Source organism: Rhinoraja longicauda, chromosome 19 (assembly GCF_053455715.1).
Source record: "Rhinoraja longicauda isolate Sanriku21f chromosome 19, sRhiLon1.1, whole genome shotgun sequence".
Taxonomy (NCBI): Eukaryota; Metazoa; Chordata; class Chondrichthyes; order Rajiformes; family Arhynchobatidae; genus Rhinoraja; species Rhinoraja longicauda.
Genome location: NC_135971.1, coordinates 582353 through 599353, shown reverse-complemented (window position 1 = coordinate 599353; position 17001 = coordinate 582353). Strand labels below are relative to the sequence as shown.

General features: G+C 53.0%; 1 long non-coding RNA gene across 1 annotated transcript; it reads right to left on the bottom strand.

Moving 5' to 3' along the window:
• Positions 1-5816: 5816 nt before the first annotated feature.
• On the bottom strand, positions 5817-16329 carry LOC144602625 (uncharacterized). The gene is made up of 4 exons (XR_013548470.1): positions 16233-16329; positions 11233-11328; positions 8848-8963; positions 5817-5960 (listed from the first exon to the last, which is right to left on the bottom strand). It is a non-coding gene; the product is annotated as an uncharacterized LOC144602625 (long non-coding RNA).
• Positions 16330-17001: the final 672 nt, after the last annotated feature.

Below are 17001 nucleotides of genomic sequence, written 5' to 3'. Positions count from 1 at the left end.
TACAACAGCTATAGCCCTGCCCTCATCGACTTGTTTGGTCACTTTCTCATAAAACTAAATCAGATTTGTGAGACACAACCTCCCATGTACAAAACCGTGCTGATTATCCCTAATCAGCCCTTGCCCATCTAAATGCCTGATTATCATATTCCTCACAATACTCAAAAATAAGTTTCCAACTGCAGATGTTAAGCTCACTGTTCTATAGTTCCCAGCATTTCCCCTGCATCCCCTTCTTGAACAGAGGCACAACACTTGCCACCCTCCAGTCTTCCGGCACCTCTCTTGGAAAAAGACCACTCGTAAATCTCAACCAGTGGTCGCAACTTCCTCATTGGTTTCCCACAATGCCCTCGGATATATCTAATCAGGCCCTCGAGATTTGTCTCCCTTCAGAGGGACGTGCTCCTCTTCGGCCATAACACTGACTGCTCTCAAGCCGTTTTCATTGACGGCCCCAAGTTTCTCCGTCCTGCTGTCTTTCTCCTCGGTAAATACAGAGGAGAAATACTCATAGAGGAACTTCCCCATCTCCTGTGGCTCCAGAGTTGGCCGCTTTGATTCCTGAGGGGTCCCACTCTTTCTCTAGTTACCCATTTCCCACTTATGTGTTGATCATATCTCTTGGGATTGTCCTTAATGCTCTCTGCCAGAGCTACCACCTGGCCCCTTTTTGCCCAACTGGTTTCCTTTTTTACATTGCTCCTTAGTTCCCAAAACTCCTCCAGGGATACACTTGATCCCAGCTGCCTGTACCCATCCCATGCTTTCTTCTTATTTTTGACTAATGCCACAATTTCTCTTGTCAGCCAAGCTTCCTTACATTTGATTGCCTTGCCCTTCACTCGAACAGGGACCTGCATATCATGAGCTTTGGTCAACACTTTTAAAAACATCCCTCTTGGCTGATCTTCCTTTTCACTCAAATAACCTGTCCCATTCAACTTGAGCGAGACATTCTCTCATGCCCTCAAAGATGGCCTTAACTATTGAAACCCTGTCTTTTGCCTGATTCTCTGTATTCACACCTCTCAGGCACCTCCTCCTATTTATCTGTGGACCATGATCATGCAGATGAGCACCATGTCCTAATCTCACGGACCATTTCTGATTTTATCACTTAGGCGATCTGCGTGCTAAACAAAACTGCCCTGGCAGACCTATTGTTACTGCTTGCTTCTGCCCCACTGAATTAATTTCCACACACCTCAACTCCATCCTATCCCCCCTGGTCTAATCCCTCCCGACCTATGTCCAAGACACCCTGCACACCTTTCGTCTCTTCTATGACTTCTGTTTTTCAGGCCTCCACTCCCTCATCTCTAATATGGATGTTCAGTCACTACACCTCTATCCCCCACCACGAAGGTCTTAAAGCCCTACGCTTCTTCCTCAACTACAGACCCACTCAATTTCCATCACCAACATTCTCCTCGGCCTAGCAGATCCAAAGCGCTAAGCGCTTAGATGGAAGCCCTTTCTCTGTGTTCAGCAAATGTCCTCCAGTTGACATATAAGGACCCCCCATTGGGATAGATCAAAGTTTGACTCACTCTTGGAAAATGGGACTGGGGAAGTGACTGAGATGTGATTTGGGGAGCGCTTTAAGACCAGTGACCATCGTTATATTAGTTTTTACATGGTTATGGAAACGGGCAGAACTGGTCCTCACGTTAAAGTTAGAATTGAGGCAAGGCGAACTTCAATGGTTTTGGCAGTAGCCTGCAAACTGTTATTGGAGTGAGTTGTTACACAGATAGTGGTAGGTGCCTGGCATGTGTTGCCAGGGTTGGTGTTGGAGACAGATGCTCTAGCAGCTGCGGCTTACCTGCAGTACGTCTGTCTTTGTGTTTTTATGTTGTTTTTTCGTCTTGATTGTAGTGTAAATGTGATGTCGTTTTTTGGGGTTGTGTACTATGCGGGGGGGGGGGGGGGGAAGGGGGTGGCTGGAACTGTAAATGTAAAATTGTCTCTTCCCAACGGAGACGCGACCTTTTGTTTCTGGGCCGTGTCTACGTTCACGCTACGGCCTACCATCGGCCATGCACCTGGAGCTGGCGGCCTCCACCTGGGACTTGCCTGTGGAAGCTCCGGCCGCGGGGATGTCGGAAGCTCGCAGCCCCTGCCCTGGGTGGGGGCCGACATCGGGAGCTCCGACAGCCGCAGCGTCTTTGCCCGCCCGGATCGCAGTGCTTGAGTCGGCCCGTCGCGGACCATCCACTGTCTAGCGCGGCCTGGAACGTGGCAACTACAACAGCCTGACCGCGGGAGAAGACGGCAGGAGAAGAGAAAAAAACATTCTGTCCTTCCATCACAGTGAGGAGGTGACTGGAGGAGACTCACTGTGATGGATGTTTCTTTTTGTTTGATTGTGTGTGTTATTGCTTATTTTTATTGCTCTTATTGTTGGACTGTGGGTAATCTTTCATTTCACTGCACATTTATGAGTATGTGACAAATAAACTTGGCTTGATGCTTAAGAGGTTTTTAGATCGATACATGGATGGGAGAATGAAGTGATATGGATCACGTGTAGGCAGACGAGATTAGTTTGTTTGGTATTATGTATGGCGTGTGTGTTGTGTGCTGTTGGGCCCATTCATGCACTACGTTGCTGTACTTCTGTTGAATGTTTGTGACAAAGGAATGTCTGGCAAGTGCACGATCTTTCTGAGTGCAACTGTGAGAGTTTAAGACTTCCATGTTCCTTTTAGAGTGAACGGCAAGGCTGGCAGTACTGGGAAACCCTGGACGGCAAGAGGTACAGATTATTTAATGGTGAAAAAGGAAAGAGGGTATAGGGCACCTCAAGTGCTATGCAGACATTTATGTGAAGAGCCGTAGATCTCCTATGAGAGGGCCTCGTTGAATATTTTGGCTGCTTTACCATGGAGAAAGACATGAAGACCAGGGAATTCACAAAGGTTAACAGTGATGTTTTGGCGTTAGTCCACATTGCATTAGAGATGCTGGTTGTCATGTATGAAGGTAAATAGATCTCCAGTGTCTGATCTGGTTTATTCAAAGCACAGAGGGAAGCCGGAGAAGAAAGCCAGCTGAGAGACAGGCATCGTTGTTAGCCAGAGTGAGGTGCCGTAAGATGGTGGGTGGCTGATGCTCCTTTATTTAAGTCGGGGGACAAAGGAAAAACCCGGGAACTATGATCGAGAAAGCTAACTAATCTGTGGTAGGCAAGTTACTGAGGAGATTCTTAGGGTTAAGAAAATTCAAGCATTTGAAAAGACAGGGATTGAATAGTAACAGCAAGCACAGCTATAGTGTGCAGGAGATCATGTTCCACAAACTTGATTTAGTTTCTGAAGCTGTAAATAGGATAATAATGGTTGGGTAATGTACATTATCTATATGGGCTTCAGCAAGGCATTCAATAAGATGCTGTGTGGAAGATTATTCTGCAAGGTTTGATGGTATGGGTTGGAGGGAATGGATACTATTGAGATATTTAATGGACTTAATATAAGGTAGCAGAGGGTGATGGTGGAAGAATGGTTTTCGGACTGGTGGCCCATGACTATTATATTTCAGGGGTCCGTATTGGGTCCACGTTGGCTGGCAATGTATTAGACATAGTCAGTAAGTTTGCAGATTGCAATAAAATAGGTTACATTGTGGACAGCCAAAAGTTTGCCAAGAATTGTACCGGGATCTTGATCAACTGGGTAAGTTTAGCCGAGGAATGACAAATCGAATCCAGACAAATACAAGTTGATGCAATTTGGGTCAAGTCAAACCAGGATAGGATTTTCCGAATGAATGGTAGGAACTAGGGAGTATTGTAGTTTAGTTTAGAGATACTTTGGCCCACCAGGTCCGCGCCGACCAGCGACCCCGCACACTAACTCTATCCTACACACATGAGTTACAATTTCCATATGTGCCGATCTAAAAGCTTCTTGAACTCCACTATCGTATCTACTTGCACCATCTACCCTGTCAATACGTTCCAGGCCCCGTCACTCTCTGTGTAAAAAAACTTGCCTCAAACATCTCCTTTGTACTTTCCCCCTCTCACTTTATACCTACGCTCTCTAGTGTTAGACACTTCCATCTTGGGAAAAGGTTCTCAATGTCTAACCTACCGATGCCTCTCATAACTATATATACTTCTATCAAATCTTCCCGCAACCTCAGGCATTCCAGAAACAAACAATCTAAGTTTATCCAACCTCTCCTAGTAGTGAAACACTTTAATCCAGGCAGCATTCTAGTAAACTTCCTCTGCACCCTTGTCAAAGTCCCCACATCCTCCCCATAACGGGGAGACTTCCACTGCATACAATACTCCAAATGAGGCTTAACCAAAGTCCTATACAGCAGCATCTTACCCTTCCACTCAATGCCCCTGGCAATAAAGGCAAGCATATCATACGCCATCTTTACTACCCCATCTACTTTTTCTGTCACATTCATCGAGCTATGAACTTGAACTCCACGATCCCTCTGCACATCAATGTTGTTAAGGGACTTACCATGATTGCATCCTCTCCCCTAACATTCAACATCCCATAGGATGGTGGTGGGTGTGTGGGTGATTCTCAGGTATTTCAGGCACAAAGGATGTTCCACTGTTATTAATCCTCCCTCAGTAAATCAGCTCCCAGTCAGGGAGAACCAAAAGGCAGGACACACACAAGAATTAACAGGATTATGTTCCATCGCCATCGCTCTGACAATCTTACCAACTAATCACCATCACCTTGTACTCAAGACAACCCTCCTCAGTGGCAGCACCACCACCAGGTTATGTATCATCTGCAGTTTATTTCCAGTGATCTCCTTGATCAGCAAAGATTTACACAGGATTTACTTTGTGTCTTTATTGTATTACTTTTAATAATATTAGTAAATTAAAGTTGCATTACAGCTAACGGAAACATAGAAATATATTATTCTTGAATAGTTTGTACTGCCAGATGCATCAGAAATATTGAGACATTACAGGAATAGGTCATTGAATGTAATGGGCGGCACGGTAGCGCAGCGGTAGAGTTGCTGCTTTACAGCGAATGCAGCGCCGGAGACTCAGGTTCGATCCTGACTACGGGTGCTGTACTGTAAGGAGTTTGTATGTTCTCCCCGTGACCTGCGTGGGTTTTCTCCGAGATCTTCGGTTTCCTCCCACACTCCAAAGACGTACAGGTATGTAGGTTGATTGGCTGGGTAAATGTAAAATATTGTCCCTAGTGGGTGTAGGATAGTGTTAATGTGCGGGGATCACTGGGCGGCACGGACTTGGAGGGCCGAAAAAGGCCTGTTTCCGGCTGTATATATATATTATATGATATGATATGATAATCAACTGTGTAATTTTCAGAATGAAATATGAACTTTATCAATAAAACACAGAAATTATGATATTCAGATGACAATTAATACAGATACCTCTGACACCATCAGCTTGGATTCCTGCCAAACCACCACAACCCAACACAGCCCATTAGCCCACCCTACACATCCATCACCCCGATCCACACACATCGTCCACACGCCCAGCCCATTCACCACACCCCACCCCATACGCCCATCCCACCCCAACCAATACACATCGCTGACACGCCCACTCCACCCCAACCCACACACATCACCCACATGCCCAGCCCATTCACCACACACCCCAAAACCCAGCCCACCTTACCCCAACACACACACACCCACCCCACACTACAAAAGTATCCCACCCCTCTCCACCTGCCCGCTCCACCATACTCTCAATCACACGCCTCCCCACCCCACCCTTCCCCAACTGCCCACCCCACACGTCTATCCTACCCCATCCCACACACCCACCACCTCCCCGCCCATCATCCTGTGATGTGTTGGATGATCACAATCCAGAACCTTCCGGCTCAGTTCCTTCCCCTCTTCTGGCGTTTTCCAGTCTGTGAGCCCTTGGGTTTGACTTGTTCACAGGGCAGCTGCTTCCTCAGCACCTCACGTAACTGTGGACCAGAGCAGTGGATGGAGAGGGTCAGACCGCACTGTGTGGGATCATGGCCCAGAGCTGGAGAGCACAGATCCCATCACTACAGAACCCGTCTACAAACACCAGAGATTCCCTCCCCTTAACCAACTCCATCCCCAAACACCAGACCAATCTGTCACTAAACACCAGGAGATTCCCTCCCCTTAACACCACCAACTCCATCCCAGAAAACCAGCAGAACACGTCACCAAACGCCAGGAAAATCCCTGTTCTCAGCACAAGCTCCATCCCCGAACACCAGGCAAACACATTCCTTCCAAATCACCTCTCTCATAAACGTTGTTAAGTTCCTGCCTCCCCCTGCCCCAACCACAGGAATGGAAGTTACGTCCCCTCTCCCCAACCACTGGAAACGCCTTCCTCGCACACGATGGAAATCTCCCTTGTCCACACAACAGGGGAACCCACTGCCCAAGGGAATCTCCATAATCCCCACCCCCACACACACACACACACCCATACAAAGCGTGCAAAGCCACCCACCCCACCCACCCCACCGAAGGAACACCTTCCACATCAATGCAGGAAATTCAACCCACCCCTCCACCATCCTGGAGAATCCCCTCACTCCTCTCCTCCATTGTGTGGATACACCTACCCTCTCCCCCTCACTCCTCTCCTCCATTGTGTGGATACACCTACCCTCTCCCCCTCACTCCTCTCCATTGTGTGGATACACCTACCCTCTCCCCCTCACTCCTCTCCATTGTGTGGATACACCTACCCTCTCCCCCTCACTCCTCTCCTCCATTGTGTGGAATCACTTCCCCACTTCCCCTCACACCTCTCCATTGTGTGGAATCACTTCCCCACTTCCCCTCACACCTCTCCTCCATCATGTGGATAAACCTACCCCAAACCTGAAACCAAAGAATTCTCCCCTCCCCCCCCCCCCCCCCCCCCCCCCCCCATTCTTCACACCGGCGATGGCCCTTCCCTCTCCGACCGGGTCATTTCCGTAAAAGGGATGGGGACACTGACTGGAGACAGGGGGAGGTTGACTGGGGTCTGGGGGAGGTTGACTGGGGTCGGGGGGAGTTTGACTGGGGTCGGGGAGGTTGACTGGGGTCGGGGGGGGGGGGGAGGTTGACTGGGGTCGGAGGGGGGGAGGTTGACTGGGGTCGGGGGGGGAGGTTGACTGGGGTGGGGGGGAGGTTGACTGGGGTCGGGGGGGAGGTTGACTGGGGTCGGGGGGGGGAGTTTGACTGGGGTCGGGGAGGTTGACTGGGGTCGGGGGGGGGAGGTTGACTGGGGTCGGGGGGGGAGGTTGACTGGGGTCGGGGGGGAGGTTGACTGGGGTCGGGGGGGGAGGTTGACTGGGGTCGGGGGGGAGGTTGACTGGGGTCGGGGGGGGAGGTTGACTGGGGTCGGGGGGGGGAGGTTGACTGGGGTCGGGGGGGAGGTTGACTGGGGTCAGGGGGAGGTTGACAGGGGTCGGGGGGGGAGTTTGACTGGGGTTGGGGGGGGGAGGTTGACTGGGGTCGGGGGGGAGGTTGACTGGGGTCGGGGGGGGAGGTTGACTGGGGTCGGGGGGGAGGTTGACTGGGGTCGGGGGGGGGGAGGTTGACTGGGGTCGGGGGGGAGGTTGACTGGGGTCGGGGGGGGGAGGTTGACTGGGGTCGGGGGGGAGGTTGACTGGGGTCGGGGGGGGGAGGTTGACTGGGGTCGGGGGGGAGGTTGACTGGGGTCAGGGGGGAGGTTGACAGGGGTCGGGGGGGGGAGTTTGACTGGGGTCGGGGGGGGGAGTTTGACTGGGGTCGGGGGGGGGAGGTTGACTGGGGTCGGGGGGGAGGTTGACTGGGGTCGGGGGGGAGGTTGACTGGGGTCGGGGGGGGGAGTTTGACTGGGGTCGGGGAGGTTGACTGGGGTCGGGGGGGGGAGGTTGACTGGGGTCGGGGGGGGAGGTTGACTGGGGTCGGGGGGGGGAGGTTGACTGGGGTCTTGGGGGGAGGTTGACTGGGGTCGGGGGGGGGAGGTTGACTGGGGTCGGGGGGGAGGTTGACTGGGGTCGGGGGGGAGGTTGACAGGGGTCGGGGGGGGAGTTTGACTGGGGTCGGGGGGGGAGGTTGACTGGGGTCGGGGGGGAGGTTGACTGGGGTCGGGGGGGGGAGGTTGACTGGGGTCGGGGGGGGGAGGTTGACTGGGGTCGGGGGGAGGTTGACTGGGGTCGGGGGGGGAGGTTGACTGGGGTCGGGGGGGGGAGGTTGACTGGGGTCGGGGGGGGGAGGTTGACTGGGGTCGGGGGGGAGGTTGACTGGGGTCGGGGGGAGGCTGACTGGGGACGGGGTAGAGACTGACTGGGGTCGGGGAGGTTGACTGGGGTCGGGGAGGTTGACTGGGGTCGGGGGGGGGGAGGTTGACTGGGGTCGGGGGGGGAGGTTGACTGGGGTCGGGGGGGAGGTTGACTGGGGTCGGGGGGGAGGCTGACTGGGGACGGGGTAGAGACTGACTGGGGACGGGGAGGCTGACTGGGGATGAGGGGTAGACTGACTGGGGACGGGGTAGAGACTGACTGGGGACGGGGCAGAGACTGACTGGGGACGGGGAGGCTGACTGGGGATGAGGGGTAGACTGACTGGGGACGGGGTAGAGACTGACTGGGGACGGGGTAGAGACTGACTGGGGACGGGGTAGACTGACTGGGGACGGGGAGGCTGACTGGGGATGGGGAGACTGACTGGGAACGTGGACAGTGACTGTGGATGGGGAGAGTGACTGTGGACCGGACAGACTGGCTGGGTGACCGTTGCCCGGTGGGCGGTCACTGCTCCATGAGGAGGGAGGATGAGGGTCACCGTGAGCACAGTTTCTGGGCCTGGGGGTAACGACGGGTCAACTCTCACCTGCTGGAGATGGGCCTCTCTGTCCTTGGTCGATCCCAGGTCCTGGTCCCCCACGAACAGCACTTGTGCTTCGCTGATCAACCTCTCGCACTCCTCCTCCGTCAGCAGCCAGGGGGCTGGAAGTGGAAGAGAGCGTCTGTCACTCGGCTGTGTGAGCAGACACGGCCCACGGGACCCAGTCTGTGGCAGAGCGATGGTAGTGGTGGTGGAGACAAGGGCAGGAACCCGGACCAACCCAAGGGCAGCGGTTCTCAGTCGGAGCAGACACGGCCCACGGTACTGGCTGGGCACCGACTCAGACTGACGACCACACGGGGAGACACTGGGCACTGACTGACGACCACACGGGGTGGCACTGGGCACTGACTGACGACCACACGGGGTGGCACTGGGCACTGACTGACTGACGACCACATGGGGTGGCACTGGGCACTGACTGACGACCACACGGGGTGGCACTGGGCACTGACTGACGACCACACGGGGAGACACTGGGCACTGACTCTGACTGACGACCACACGGGGAGGCACTGGGCACTGACTGACGACCACACGGGGAGACACTGGGCACTGACTGACGACCACACGGGGTGGCACTGGGCACTGACTGACGACCACACGGGGTGGCACTGGGCACTGACTGACGACCACACGGGGAGACACTGGGCACTGACTGACGACCACACGGGGTGGCACTGGGCACTGACTGACGACCACACGGGGAGACACTGGGCACTGACTGACGACCACATGGGGAGACACTGGGCACTGGGCACTGACTGACTGATGACCACATGGGGTGGCACTGGGCACTGACTGACTGACGACCACATGGGGTGGCACTGGGCACTGACTGACGACCACACGGGGAGACACTGGGCACTGACTCTGACTGACGACCACACGGGGAGACACTGGGCACTGACTGACGACCACACGGGGTGACACTGGGCACTGACTGACGACCACACGGGGAGACACTGGGCACTGACTGACGACCACACGGGGAGACACTGGGCACTGACTCTGACTGACGACCACACGGGGAGACACTGGGCACTGACTCTGACTGACGACCACACGGGGAGACACTGGGCACTGACTGACGACCACACGGGGAGACACTGGGCACTGACTCTGACTGACGACCACACGGGGAGACACTGGGCACTGGGCTCTGACTGACGACCACATGGGGAGACACTGGGCACTGACTCTGACTAACGACCACATGGGGTGGCACTGGGCACTGACTGACTGACGACCACATGGGGTGGCACTGGGCACTGACTGACTGACGACCACATGGGGTGGCACTGGGCACTGACTGACTGACGACCACACGGGGAGACACTGGGCACTGACTGACTGACGACCACATGGGGTGGCACTGGGCACTGACTGACTGACGACCACATGGGGTGGCACTGGGCACTGACTGACTGACGACCACACGGGGTGGCACTGGGCACTGACTGACTGACGACCACACGGGGTGGCACTGGGCACTGACTCTGACTGACCACCACACGGGGTGACACTGGGCACTGACTGACTGATGACCACACGGGGTGACACTGGGCACCGACTGACTGACGACCACACGGGGTGACACTGGGCACTGACTCTGACTGACGACCACACGGGGTGACACTGGGCACTGACTGACGACCACACGGGGAGACACTGGTCACTGACTCTGACTGACGACCACACGGGGAGACACTGGGCACTGGGCACTGACTGACGACCACACGGGGAGACACTGGGCACTGACTGACGACCACACAGGGTGACACTGGTCACTGACTCTGACTGACGACCACACGGGGTGACACTGGGCACTGACTGACTGACGACCACACGGGGAGACACTGGGCACTGACTGACGACCACACGGGGAGACACTGGGCACTGACTGACGACCACACGGGGAGACACTGGGCACTGGGCACTGACTGACGACCACACGGGGAGACACTGGGCACTGACTGACGACCACACAGGGTGACACTGGTCACTGACTCTGACTGACGACCACACGGGGTGACACTGGGCACTGACTGACTGACGACCACACGGGGTGACACTGGGCACTGACTGACGACCACACGGGGTGACACTGGGCACTGACTGACTGACGACCACACGGGGAGACACTGGGCACTGACTGACGACCACACGGGGAGACACTGGGCACTGACTCTGACTGACGACCACACGGGGAGACACTGGGCACTGACTGACGACCACACGGGGTGACACTGGGCACCGACTCTGACTGACGACCACACGGGGAGACACTGGGCACTGACTGACGACCACACGGGGTGACACTGGGCACTGACTCTGACTGACGACCACACCACAGACAAGACCTGATACCTGAACACGTCTCTCCCTCTGGGGTAGCGGACGGTGTCGCGCTGGGCTCTCCGGTTGTTGACTCTTTGTGTTCCTCACCTCTGGCACTCTGGGGCCCTGGAACAAGTGAAGAGACGGGAGAGTGAGAGTGGAATCACCAAAATACATCGCCTGCATGTGACAGGAAATTGGGGAATGGAGGACTTCAAGCTCCAGAGAAACCTCGACCGCTCGCTGACCCAAACAACACCGTCCCCTCCAGCGACTCTCCCTCCTTAACCTCTGACTCTCCCACAGTCCGTGTGTGGACCAGCCTCAGGACTGACCACAGGGAGCGGCGTTCCCATCAGTAATCCCAGCGCTGATTCCGGAACCTACAGACCCTGCTGGGGCGTTGCTCTAACCGGGACCAGGGTCTCCAGTCGTAGCTCCCTTGGGTGCCCGACTGGTGTCCAACTCCGGATCAGGTAGAGAATTGTGGAGCGCGGGGAAAGGGGAAAAGGCTGGAGAGACGGGAGGTGTCTCCAGGACCAGAAACATCACCAATGTATAAAGGAGGAACGTCCAACCCCAAACAAACAGAAGACCATAAGACATTGGAGCAGAATGAGGCCATTTGGCCCATCAGGCTTGATCCACCACCATGGCATCTCCCCTCTCATCGCCACCCCCTGCATTCTCCCTGGAACCTTTAATATCTTTATTAATCGAGCCTATCAATCTCTGCTGTAAAAATACCCAAATGACAGCCTCCACCACCATGTGTGGCAATGAATTCTACAGATTCACCATCCTCTGGCTAAAGAAATTCTTCCTCAATCCATCTTAGAGATACATTCTTGTATTCTCAGGATGTGCCATCTGCTCCTTGACTCTCCCTCCATTGGAAACATCTTCTCCGCATCCACACTGTCTGGGCCTTTCATTATTCATTATTTCATTATTGATCCTCCCACAATTCAGAAAATAGTCTAAATGTTTATTCCTTCTACCAAAGTGCATGACCGTACACTTTGCAGTGCTGTATTCCATCTGACACTTCTTTCCCCAATCTGCCAACTTGCCCAAGTCCTTCTGCAAAGTCCCTGCATCCACAATACTACCTGCCCCGACACCTATCTTCATATTATCCGCAAACTTGGCCACAATGCATCAATTCCATCACACCGATCTTTAACATGTAACATGGAAAGTAGTTGACTCAACACTGGCCCCTGTGGAACACCACTCGTCACCGGCAGCCAACCAGAAAACGCATCCTTTATTCACACTCTTTGCCTTCTGACAGTCTGCCCACGGTTATTCCATGTTAGTACCTTGCCTCTAATACCACAGGCTCTTGTCTAGTTGTGCATCCTCACTTGCAGCACCTTATCAGAGACCTTCTCAAAATCCAAGTTAACAACATCCTCTGACTGGCCTTTATCTGTCCTGCTTGTTGATGCCTCAAAGAATTACAACAGATTTGTCGGGCAAGATCACCCCTGAACAAAACCATGTTGATTTTGGTCTATTTTGTGACATGCGGCCGAGTGCCCTGAAAGCTAATCCTTAATAATAATGGACTCTAAAATCTTAGAGATCACTGAAGTCAGGCTAAAATCTCCTTTCTATTGCATCGATCCCTTCTTAAACGGTGGTTCCTAAAAGCTTTCCAAATCTCTTGCTCCCCGCCAATCGTTGCCATATTGTATGCCTTCACATTTGCTTTGATGCTGTCTTTGAAGTGCTTTGAGAGGCTGGTCCTCTCACACATCAAATCCAGCATCCCTGACTCACTGGACCCACATCAATTTGCATGCAGGGCAAATAGATCCACAGAGGACGCCATCTCTCTGGCTCTTCACACTGTCCTGACTCACCTAGAGAGACAGGGCACGTACGTGAGGATGCTATTCATTGACTATAGCTCCGCCTTCAACACGGTCATCCCCACCAAGCTCATCACCAAACTCCACCAGCTAGGCCTCAGCTCGTCATTATGTGACTGGATCCTGCACTTCCTGCTGGAACGACCGCAGGCAGTGAGAATGGGCCTGCACCTGTCCTCCACTATCACCCTGAGTACCGGCACACCACAGGGCTGTGTTCTGAGCCCCATGCTCTACTCCCTCTTCACACACGACTGTGTTCCTGCATTCGACACCAACACCATTGTCAAGTTTGCAGACGACACAACGGTGATCGGGCTGATCACCAACGGGGATGAAACAAACTATAGAGCGGAGGTGCAGAACCTGGCGGACTGGTGCTCGGATAACAACCTGTCCCTAAATACCACCAAGACCAAGGAGCTGATCATCAACTTCCGTAGGTCACATAACGTGGAATATGCCCCGATCTCTATCAACGGGGACAGTGTGGAGAGAGTGTCCAGCTTCAAGTTTCTGGGCACTCACATTTCGAAGGACCTAACATGGTCCAATAACACTGCTGCGCTGGTCAAGAAGGCACAGCAAAGACTGTTCTACTTAAGAACACTGAAAAAGTCTGGTCTACCCCAACAGCTGCTGACGACCTTCTACCGCTGCACCATAGAGAGCATCCTAACGCATGGAATCCCTGTGTGGTACCTCAGCTGCACGGAGGCAGAAAGGAAAGCTCTACAGCGGGTAGTCCATAGAGCTCAGAGGGCCATCGGAACACAGCTACCAGACTTGGAGGGCATCTACAACACACGATGCCTCAGAAAAGCCACCAGCATCCACAAAGACTCTTCACACCCCGGCAACAGTCTGTTCGAACTCCTTCCATCGGGCAGACGCTACAAGGCCTTCTATGCCCGCACCTCCAGACTCAGGAACAGCTTCATCCCCAGGGCCATAGCTGCTATGAACCGGTCCTGCTGAGCCGGATGGCCACAACGCATAGATCAACTTGCACTTTACCCTGTCCAAAACTGTTACAATTGTTTCGTTTCGTTGGGTTGCTGTTAATTACTTAAATTATTGCATCGTATGGGAGGCGCATTCCCAATCTCGTTGTACCCCTGGGTACAATGACAATAAAGATATATTGTATTGTATTGTATTGTATTGTATTGAGGAGCGGTGTGTGGAGAAAACATCATCTATCCTCTTTCACTGCCTTTCCCATCCAAACCTCCATCAACCATCTCACTCTCCTCAGTCCGAGTCACGATGAATTTTGGGAACTGACCAAGGGGAACACCGTTTCCTTCAATGATTCCTGTCACTGAAAGGTGGGCTGGGGTGTCCGGCAGTAGAACTGTGCATGTTCTCCTAGTCCACCTCTATCTACAAACCCTCTCTTCAGGCCACTCCTTCCCCCTCTCTGGGACATTCCAATTCTCCTTTCACTCCCCCACCCAGGGAACACTGACTGTGGACAGTGAGGGACACTGGTGTTAGTGGGAGATATCCGGGTGTATCTCAGTCCCCAGGGAACACTAACTGTGGACAGTGAGGGACACTGGTGTTAGTGGGAGATATCTGGGTGTATCTCAGTCCCCAGGGAACACTAACTGTGGACAGTGTGGGATACTGTGGGTCAATAGACAATAGACAATAGACAATAGGTGCAGGAGTAGGCCATTCAGCCCTTCGAGCCAGCACCGCCATTCAATGCGATCATGGCTGATCACTCAATCAGTACCCCGTTCCTGCCTTCTCCCCATACCCCCTCACTCCGCTATCCTCAAGAGCTCTATCCAGCTCTCTCTTGAAAGCATCCAACGAACTGGCCTCCACTGCCTTCTGAGGCAGAGAATTCCACACCTTCACCACCCTCTGACTGAAAAAGTTCTTCCTCATCTCCGTTCTAAATGGCCTACCCCTTATTCTCAAACTGTGGCCCCTTGTTCTGGACTCCCCTAACATTGGGAACATGTTATCTGCCTCTAATGTGTCCAATCCCCTAATTATCTTATATGTTTCAATAAGATCCCCCCTCATCCTTCTAAATTCCAGTGTATACAAGCCCAATCGCTCCAGCCTTTCAACATACGACAGTCCCGCCATTCCGGGAATTAACCTAGTGAACCTACGCTGCACGCCCTCCATAGCTGCACGCCCTCAGTGGGGGAATATCTGGATTTATCTCAGTCCCCAGGGAACACTAACTGTGGACAGTGTGGGACACTGTGGGTCAGTGGGGGAATATCTGGATTTATCTCAGTCCCCAGGGAACACTAACTGTGGACAGTGTGGGACACTGTGGGTCAGTGGGGGAATATCTGGGTTTATCTCTGTCCTCAGGGAACACTGACAATTATTCGTTTCAGCCAAGTTATTTTACTCATAATGACTAGCTGAGGCCTAAACACTGACCCCTCTTGTCCCCGAGTCATCACAGCGCCTTACAAATGTCTTCTGTAATCCAACTACACACCATGTCACAACATTGTTGCATCACAGCTTGGTTTGGGAGCAGCTCTGCCCAAGACAGCACGAAATTGCAGAGTTGTGGATGTTGCCAAGTCTGTTACACAGACCTGATTCCCCACCATTGGCTCCATCTGCACTTCACACTGCCTCGGGAAAACAGCCAACATAATCAAGGACCTTTCCCACCCCGGTTATTGCTGCCTTACAGCACCAGAGCCCTGGCTTCCATCCTGACTGCAGGTGCTGTCTGCATGGAGTTGGTAAGTTCTCCCAGTGAGCCAGTGTGCTTTCCCCAGCCGCTCCGGTTACCTCCCACTTTCCAAATACTTACAGGTTTGTTGGTTAATTTGGCTTCAGCAAACATTGTAAATTGTCCCTAGTGTGTTGGATAGTGCTAGTGTTTACTGGTCACCGTGGGCTCGGAGAGCCAAAGGGCTTGTTTCCACACTGTATATCTAAATTAAACCCCATGTGGAGACATAAAGAACTGCAGATGCTGGTTCACAAAAAAGGCACAAAGTGTTGGAGTAACTTAGCGGGTGAGGCAGTATTTCTGGAGTGGTTCCCTCAACCAACCTCAATCCAAGGGGAATTGTTGTAACTGCAGAACAAACTACTGTCCTCTCCAAAAGCTGGCTGGAAGGACAGGCGACAACGTATGAAGGGGCTTGGTACCTGAGGACGTGTCTCCCACTGGAACGGAAGATGGTTCCTGGGTAGATTCTCCAGTTGATGATCCCTGGGTCTGTTCCACTGTGGAGATCTTGGGATCTGGAATGAAGGAACAGAGAGACGGTAGTGCGGCAACACCGCAACATGGCATCAAACTTCGAGATGTGGACAGCAATTCAAGGAGTGCCAATGTGGAGATATCAGCATCATCTGATATCCCGTCACCGACTCTCCATCAAAAATGTTCTTCATTCCACGTGCACCCTCCATCTCCCCTTTAGAGTTATGGTGAATTTCAGAGACTGACCATAGAGCACAGAAACAGGTCCATCGGCCCACCTCGTCCATGCCGACTTATCTGTTAGTCCCATTTGTCCACATGTTGCCCATATTCCAGTAAAACGTTGTTATCCATGCACATGTCCAAGTGACTTTTACATTTTGTTATTGTATCTGCCTCAACTATCTTCTCCGGCAGTTTGTTCCATACATCCACCACACGACATGAAATGGTTGCCCATCATGCTCCTATTAAATCTTTCCCCTCTTATCTTAAATGTATGTCCTGTGGTTCTTGCTTCCCCAACTCTGGATAAAAGGTGCTGTGCATTCACCCTACCAATTCCCATCATAACCTAAAGCCTTCTTTACCACCCTATCTACTCGTGACTCCACTTTCAGGGAACTCCATCATTCACTATGTCGGTCCTGTCCAGTTTGACTTCCCAAAATGCAACCATGTAACGACCAAGGGGAAGAACCTTCCCTATTA